A 9,913-nucleotide genomic window follows, 5' to 3' on the forward strand; every position below is an offset into this window, starting at 1 on the left:
ATCATTCTTGGGAGACCTTTCCTTGCTACGGGTAAGGCTCTTTGTGATATAGAATCCGAAGAACTCACTTTCCGGGTTAGTGATGAAAATGTGGTATTCCATATGTTTAAGTCCATGCGGCAACCAAATAGTAATGAGGTGTGTTCTTTTATAGACTTAGTGACCGATATTATTGTTAATGATACAAGTGCTACTATCAATGTTGGTGATATATTGGAGGCCGTTTTGTTAAATTTTAATGATGACGAGATGGATGGTTTCATGGAATGCGTGAACTCTTTGCAAGGAATGGGGTCATACAACTATGCATCCCGAAAATTATCCTTAGATCTTGAAAATATGAAGCCTCTTTCTACAAAAACTCTATTAAAGAGCCACCTACTTTGGAGTTGAATCCATTGCCTCCACACCTTCGGTATGAATTTCTTGACCTTTATTCTACTTTACTGGTTATTCTTTCCTCTTGTTTGACTAAGGTTCAGGTTGATTCCACATTGGCGGTATTACAAAAGAGGAAGAAGACTATTGGGTGGACTTTGGCAGATATTCGAGGTATAAGCCCCGCCTTTTGAATGCATAAGATCAAGTTGGAGGATGGTGCTAAACCGTCCATTGAACATCAAAGAACACTCAATGAGGCGATGCAAGAAGTTGTCAAGAAGGAGATTATCAAGTGGTTGGATGCCCGGTTGTCTACCCCATCTCCGATAATTCATGTACCTCTCCTGTTCAATGTGTCCCGAAGAAGGGGACATGACGGTGGTTACCAATGATAAGAATGAGTTGATTCCTACAAGAATGGTGATGTATGGATTATCGCAAGCTCAATAATATTACAAGGAAGGATCATTTTCCACTTCCTTTCTTAGATCAAATGCTCGATAGATTGGTCGGCCGTGCTTTCTATTGCTTTCTTGATAGGTACTCGGGCTACAACTAAATTATCATTTCTCCGAAAGATCAAGATAAAATAACATTTACATGTCCCTATAGTACTTTTTCTTTCAAGAGGATACCATTTGGTTTGTGCAATGCACCGGCGACTTTTCAACGGTGTATGATAGTTATTTTCACGGACATGGTAGAGAGTCACCTTGAAGTTTTCATGGATGACTTCTCGGTGGTTGGGGACTCTTTTGATGTTTGCCTTGCAAATTTGGATAAAGTGTTAGCTAGATATGAAGAAACCAACTTGGTGTTCCAACATGCAAAGTCAAGTGAAGTGCGGCCGCGGATCCTCCAGAAGGGCATTTTTGTTAGCGAATTTTGGGTCACTATAAATAGGCGGGAATCACTTTTTAGGTTAAGTTTGGTATTTTTTTTAACTGTAGCCGTTGTAGTTTACCACTTTTGGTAATTTGAGACCAATTTGAGTTAAAAATACATTAGTTTATCATTCTAATTTTGTATTATGGATTTAATTAGTGTTTCTTCTTTGTTTTATTCTATTTCTATTATGAGTAGCTAGATATTTTCTAGGGTTGTGACCCAACCCTAGTGTGTAAACCTTATGGGTAATTAATTTAATGCTTGTTTATGATTGGGTGTTTGTTATTTAGCCTTTTTCACGCTTAATTTCTAGAATTAATGGCTGCAAACATTCATGCCTTTTTGACTTGGTCTTTACTTGGGAAAGAGGGACCCAATCTAGGAAAACTTAGCTAATAAGAAATTGGGCTAGTTAAGGTTTTGACTAGTATAATAAAAGGGTTTGAACTACAGATAGGGAAAATCCGATTTGAGCTATTATTAACTCTTTAACTTGATATCCATTTGGGCTTGAGAAAACCAAATTGGAAAGATCACTCTATGATCGAGAGGTCTTGAGTGGATAACTTAGAGTTTAGAGCTATAATACACCATAATCACTAAAACAAGTGTTAACATAATTAACTCATCAGGCTAACACCTAGGTGAAGGTTACATCCCTAAGCCTTTTACCCATTTAAGAAATAACAAAAATAATTAATTAATCTCTACACTCTTTTCTCTAGAAGTAAATTACAAAACCATCTTGTTTGGAAGCGTATTTTATTTATTTCTTCTACACTTATCAAGTGTATACTCTAACACACACACTTAACTCCCTGAGGAAATCGCCCCGACTCATTATTGGGTACTATTCTTCCAACGACCGTTTTCACTCATTGTTGAGTGTGGATTGCGCGTGGATCGCATCCCTATCTCATAATGAGTCAATAAAGTCTGTTGCGACGTGCAACCCGATCCCGTAATAACTGTTGCAGCGTGCAGCCCGATTCCATACATCACGCCCCAACTTAATTATCAGTCTCTCCAGTCTCTAGGGCTCACAAATCACATGTCAATCAGCCCAAACAATGATAACATGATGTAACAACAAATGATAACAGAGACTGAGATATAATATGCAAATGAATGAATATGACTGAGTATATAGTTACAATCTAAGCAAATAACTCAACAGCATATATGACCTCAGTGGGTCCCAACGGAATAAGCATATAGCCTAAACATGATTTCGAACATGATTCACAGCTCATATAATCAAACAAGTAGGGAGAACATAAATGTAACAAGATATAACAGCAAAACAAGTCCGGTCATAGTCTAATAGTCAACTAAAATCATGATTTTCCCGGTGCACGCCCACACGCTCGCCACCTAACATGTGCATCACCTCAATACATCTCTTATAACATAGTTCCCAGGGTTAAATACCCTCAAATCCAAGTTTAGATATGTTACTTATCTCGAATAAGCCAAATCCAATACCGAACAAGCCAAACAATACTCCAAAAATGCCATCTCGCGCGTACCAACCTCTGAACAGCTCGAAACTAGCCAAAAGCAACTGAAGAACATCAAATAATGTCAAAGGAAACAAACCCAATCAATAAAGGTGGAATCTTCAATCAAAAGCCCAAAGTCAACTAAAAAGTTAAACACGGACCCGCACCTCGGAACTCAATAAAACTCACAAAATCCGATAACTCATTCAACTACGAGTCCAACCATACTAGTTTTACTCAAATACGACTCCGAATCGATGTTCAAAACTCAAAAATTCACTTTAGGAAAGTTTAGACAAAAACCCTCAATTTCTCTTTAAAATTCATAATTATGCCAAAATCGAAGATAGATTCATGAAATATAATAAAAGCCGAGTAGAAAACATTTACCCCAATTCATATGATGAAAATCGCTTTCAAAAAGCGCCAAAATCCGAACTCCCTAACTCAAAACGTGAATAAAATAATCAAACCCTCGATAATATAGCTTCTACCCAGGCACCTTCGCATCTGCGAAAATATTAGCCGTTTCTGCGGCGTCACTTCTATGACACAAGCTCCGCTTCTGCGGAGACCACTAATAGCCGACCTCTCGCACCTGCGGACAATGTTCTGCTTCTGCGCAAACTCCCAACCAAGCTGACATCCGCTTTTGCAATCATACTCCCGCTCATGCGGACACGCAGATGCGCCCATCTATCCGCTTCTGTGGTCTTCCCTCATCCATCCTTGCTACGCTTCTGCGGCCACCGCACCTGCGCTAATTACACCGCAGGTGCGACCACACCAGATCCAACAAAGACCAGCCATCACACATGAATAAAAAATGATCTGAAACACGTCAGCATCTCACCCAAACCCCTAGGGAGCCCGTCCGAACATACCAATAAGTCCCAAAACATAACACGGGCTTATTCGAGGCCTCAAATCACCCGCAACAACATCAAAACCACGAATCGCACCTCAAATCGAACTTAATGAACTTTTGAACCTTCAACTTCCTAAACTCGTGTCGAACCATATCAAACCAACCTCGAATGATCTCAAATTTTGCACACAAGTCCCAAATGACATAACGAATCTATTTCAATTCCCGGAATCATAATCCGAACCCGGTATCATCAAAGTCAACTCCCGGTCAAACTTATGAACATTCAAAACCTTCAAATTGCCAACTTTCGCCAAATAGCGCGGAAACCTTCTAGAAACATCCAAATGCAAATCCGTGCATACGCCCAAGTCCAAAATCACCACCCGGACCTAGCGGAACCATCAAAACTCTGATTCGGGGTCAAATACACAAAAGTCAAACTTGGTCAACTCTTCCAACTTAAAACTTCAAACTTGAAAATCATTCTTCCAAAGTAATCTCGAATACCTGAAAATCAAAACCGACGATTCACACAAGTCATAAAATATCATACGGAGCTACTCAAGACTTCAAACTACTGAACGGGATGCAAATATTCAAAACGACCGGTTGGGCCGTTACGTAAATATAACCCCGAGCAATACTTGTCCACTAAGTTTGCGAATCTTCAGGGCAAATAGTCCAGCTGGCCGGAAGATACCCAACATCTAAAAGTAACGGACGAAGCCACGTAACTTGCCCGTGAGACAAAAAAACAACCTCAACTCTGTTTTATTCTTTGGTAATCTACTTTTTCCAACATTGGCGTTCTTGAAACCCGATTATGTCAAAACGTCTTCTTTGATAGGTTGTTTACTAACTTTCGGTTATATCAGCAACTATAAAAGATAGCAGCGTCTTATTTATATACCTAAACATATTGGCCATATTGATATTGTTAAAAGGGTGTTGAAGATGGACTTGGCAACTGTTGAATCGAAAACAAGCGATTAATAAATTTGGAATAAACATCCGTAATAAATGTCCTTGCAAATAATCATTGTAAGTGTCTGTCAGTCCTACTTAAAAGGACTTACTGGTGAGAAATCCTTGTAGACGAGCTTATTTTAGACAATCCAATAATTATTTTGCTAGTGAACCTCTGCATCACCTAAAAATTTGTTGAGTAGTTTAGTATTCATAATTATTTGTTACTATGTTTGGATGATGTTCAGTCATGAAGAAAGGGACTTCAAAGGGTTCCTTTCCACTTAATGATGAGTTAATTTCCATCCAAATGTAGAGCTCTGAATCAAACAAGTTAGCTTGGTACAAGGATGAGTCACTGAGCTCTGTCTCACAATTCCAAATCTTGCAAAAAAGTCACTACATAAACTTATCTTTGCGTGCTGCATCCTACCTTTGATCATATTTTGGATCATTTTTGGGATATATATATATATATATATTCCCTCAGTTATTGCTCTGTTCTTATCATTCGGCCTCATGCATGTCCCAAGACACTAAAAAGTTGCAGTATAGTATGAGAGCAATCCATTGAAGCGAATCGTGAAACTTGGATCTAGTAATCGTACTTGCCTCTACTTCAGAAACCACCATAACCAATGTCTTAAGGCTTTTACTAACCTTTTACCTTCACTATGCAGACTGAATTCTGGGTGAACAACCACCGCTCCCCTTCCCCTAGTTTTGAAATACCATTGAGTAGATGAGACACCAAATACAAATGCTATTGGTACAAGTTTTCAACTATGACAAGAGCTGGCTTTCTTTATTATTAATAATAATAATGGAAATTTTTCATAAATGAAGACATGGTACAAATTTGGCCAGTTGACCTCTTTAAGAGACTTAATAAAGAACTGGATTATGCTGAAAGAAACTAGCAGGCCTAGGTTCAAAACCAGTACTTAATGTTGGCATAACTGGAAAATCTTCCTGCTTTGGTACATGATGAACACCTAATGTGTACCATAATACGATGTCCTTGTTCTCAATTTCCCTATCCCTACATATAACATAATAAAAGAAAATTGCAACTTCTTTAATCAATCTGATCCATTTACCTTAAACTAAATGCTGCACTTCAGAAGAATAATCTATTACATTACCTCAGGCTCCGCATGGCTAGTGTATCATCCCCTTGGCTTTGATCAGTATATAGTCCTCCAGCCCATTTCTCAGACTTGTTATAAGGTGTCACCCACACATTGTACTTCGTAAAACCTCCACGGATTTGTGGGTAATCAACATCACTTAACAAGGGACCTGTTGCAGATCCTGGGATTAGACAGTAGCCTATTTTATTCCCAAGCTTAGTTTTCTTGTTTGGGTTCACCACTACCATTTCAGAGGCTCCTGACCCTAGCTTAATCCTCGCATCAGATTCTGTTTTAGCTGTTTCACTAACAACTGTCCAATAACTCTTTCTTGGTGAACTTCTGTTGATCACGCAGTTAGTTTTTAAGTTATTTTTGACAAAGGAATTTTCATGATCGTCCACGTCTAGCTTAAGGTAAAAGGTTAAGAAATGATCATGATATGTGCCTAAGGTGTTTTCTGCTATTAGTGTACCATGGACTTCTTCCTTTATCTGGTCGTTGTGAGTGTATATCGACCCCCTTGCTTCAAGTATACCAGTTAAGGCAACCTGTGATAATGATTTTGGATGTACTTTAACATTATTTCTAAACAACAATTGGTATTTAATGTAAGCTACTCAAACAATTTTCTTCAAAAATCACAAATACTCCTCATGATCAGTAATGTAACTTACAGTGACTTTGATGCTTCCACTTTGCCTGAATTCATAATCAGTAATGTAATCATAATCCCCTAGAGTTGATACCATTCTCACCACCAGGCTCACCTCTGGTCTAACTTCTGTTATCTGCAGTTGAAATATTTCAAATGAAGGAACAAAAGTGACCCCAAAAGTATTTTAAGCAAGAAGTAAGAACCTTATATATTATGCTAAGTTACCACTTTTCCTGGAATCCCAAGTTCTGTATGGCACCACATGATATCTCCAACATAACGTTCAAATATATAAATTACCGTTAGGCATTTTCCCTGGAGTACCATCTTGCCAGATGAAATAGCCATCAATAAACTTTGCATTTTCTGGGCAGTCCTTTGATGCTTAGCTTGAAGCTCCACAGCACAAAGACCCAATCCATATTCGCCTTCATCGAAATAGGTCCTATAGTGCCAATCTTCAGTCAGGTCCATGTATGGCACAAAGACTTCTGACACAAATCCTCTATACACGACACTCCTAAATTCTTCCTTTTCAGCATCGAAGATTGATGCTACTGATATGATTATTCCTGCTCTCATATCATAAGCTACATGAAACTTCCAATCAGCCCACCTAAATTCAGGAAAAAACATGTCATTCTTCAGCAATGCTTTGGTTTATCATTAAAAGCTATTCAGCATTTTGTTTTCTTTAAAAGCATAATATATCAAGGCGTTTCTTCTAATGAATCTAATCTTTACCTCACTATGTTTCCATCTAGAGTAAAACTTGGTCCATTTGGCTGCACTATTTTTATTCCATCTCATTGCAAGTTGGAGTGAGGCCTTTGTTTTGGTTCCATGTAATCGGTCCCAGTAGCTTTGGGAACCGGGACCATCAAACGATCAAGGTACCTCACAATTTTCATCTGATCAAGAGCAACAGTTATTGTAATTCCTCAATATATAGATTAATTGTGCCATCTAAGTAATAGCACATGACTTTAACCATTCTGTTACTGCGCTTCCTTTTCTCTCCATACCATCCAACAGCGGAACATTGGCACACCACCTCTTTTAGCTTTAGCCCTCTCTTTTTAATGGAGGATATAAATGGTAACTTGTTAGCAGCTTCCTGTTCTTGAAAGGTAAGCATAGGGTAACCATGTCCATCATAGATTTTATCTGATAAAACTGAAACACTCGATAAGTCTATCATGATTTCATGTGGGTTTTTTTATCAATTCTAGCGATAACAATAGCTTGGCGAGGTAGGTCCATGAAAGGACTAATGGTTTCTCTGGTTCATTTAGGCCTACATAATGAAAGGTTACATTAAGGGGAAAAGTGGACTTTTTGACTATGGTTTTTAACTTATTGAGTTCAGATTGATTGAGAGGGTCCAGTGGGTGGTGGTAATCAAGGGATGATGTTGCTGTATTAACAAAGAAGAAAAAGAAGAAGATGAGGGAAATCTTGAAGAATAAAAGCATTATTCTTGCTATTAGAAAGTTGTAACTTGAGAATCTCAGGAAAGACATGAATCCTACAGTTGATATGGTTTATGAGTATTCTGATGATTTTTTGATGTTAAAATAAAAAAAGGAAAATCAAATGAAAATTCAGCAGCCACATATACTAAATGATATTGTAGACAGAATCCTGCAGCACCTTGACTTGTCTTTGAGGCCTCTGTCAAGTCAAGATTCCTACAAATAGTTGTGATTTTGGGACCTCAACGCATAAAGCAACAAGTGAGAAACAAAAGAGCCATGTGTAGCTATGTTGCTCGAACTCTCCGAAAATGTTGCTGGGTGCGTGTCGAATCCTTCAAAAATAGTGTAATTTTGGAGGATCCGACACGGGTGCGGCATCATTTTGGAGAGTCTATTCAATATAGATGTGTAGATAGCTGTAAGCTTAAGTATTTATTTTAAGTTAGTAAATTTGAGAGTGGTGTGTGAAAAATGTGCAATATGCTGCTAAGTACTTCTTGTAACAATTTGAACTAAAGCATACTAGATCTGCCTCACTTCTTAGATTTCTTGGGATATTTCTTGAAATATATTTCGCAAATTTGAGTCTTTATGTAAGTGCCAAATCATTCAAGTAAATTCACTATTATTTGTCTCAATCTTTGTTAGACAGGTTTAAATTGAACGATAGGAACAGTGAGAATTCATATAACTTAATCGAATTTACTTGAAGTTGAGGCATAGTTGTTACTACGTGTGTGCATAGTTTGGAAATTTTAACTCTTCTGATTTTTGGTTCGTTTTTTCTCGAATTTAATTAATAAAATTTCGGATATCTACATGATAAGATTTCAGATGGGGTGATTTGTATTGGAACAATAGTCCTTGTTACTAGTAGTTATCAATTTATTTTCGGAAAAGGGCCAACAATACTACTGTCACGAACCAAAATCTCACCTGTCGTGATGGCGCCTATCTCGATAGGTAAGTCGACAACATCAATAACCCACTATTTTCTATAAATACCGAAAACATAATAATTAAGTTTAAGAGTAAATCCCACAAACATTAGAAATAAACACACTCTCAAAACCTGGTGTCACTGAGTACATGAGCATCTATACATTACAAGTCTAGAAAATACGGTCTATCATAATCTGAGACCAAATACAATAGACAAAGAAAAAAAAAATAGGGAAGGAAAGACAAGGTCTGCGAAACATGGCAGCTACCTCTGAATCTCCGAAAAATCAACTGTATGAAAGAATCAACACCCACTGTATCCGGGATCATCTGGATCTGCACACGAAGTGCAGGGTGTAGTATGAGTACAACCAACTCAGTGAGTAACAATAATAAATAAACAATTGGAAGTAGTGACGAGTTTCTCATCTAAGTCCAAATACAGTACTTTTCAATACAAAAGAGTAGGCATGCTCGCAAGTTCAACATTTAGATTTTACTGAAATTTCATATCAAGTTTGACCGCAATAGAAATAATATTTTCCAAAAATCTTCAAAATAGTGATATATAATAGCTGAAATGCAGCAATTAATGAAATCAATGCATCCTCTTAGAGTGACAGTCACTCAGTCCGCTCATTCACTCTAACCTCACAATCACTCTTTCCTCATAGTCACTCTTTCCTCACAGTCACTCATCACTCGGCACTCGCACTCGGCACTCGTACTCGGCACTCGCACTAGGCGCTTGCACTCAGTAGGTACCTGCGCTCACTAGGGGTGTGTACAGACTCCGGAGGGGTTCCTTCAACCCAAGCGTTATACCAAGCCAATCATGGCATAAATCAATAAACATGTTGCGGCGTGCAATCCGATCCATAAATATCCTCACAATTAGGCCCTCGGCCTCACTCAGTCATCAACCTCTCCAGTCTCTCGGGCTCTCATAAATCATGATAAGCAGCCCAACAATAGTGATATGATACATCAATAATAAATAAGAGAGACTGAGGTATGATATAAAATGAATAAACATGACTGAGTGAAAAATTACAATTTGAACATATTATTCAACCACAGAAATGACCCCAGTG

The 9,913-nt window shown here is 38.0% G+C and overlaps 1 pseudogene; it reads right to left on the minus strand.

The window, feature by feature from the left end:
• Window positions 1-4,155: 4,155 nt before the first annotated feature.
• On the minus strand, window positions 4,156-8,131 carry LOC104087919 (amine oxidase [copper-containing] alpha 3, peroxisomal-like; annotated as a pseudogene).
• Between the last annotated feature and the right edge of the window lie 1,782 nt (window positions 8,132-9,913).

The sequence above is a fragment of the Nicotiana tomentosiformis genome, chromosome 9, assembly GCF_000390325.3.
Source record: "Nicotiana tomentosiformis chromosome 9, ASM39032v3, whole genome shotgun sequence".
Lineage (NCBI taxonomy): Eukaryota > Viridiplantae > Streptophyta > Magnoliopsida > Solanales > Solanaceae > Nicotiana > Nicotiana tomentosiformis.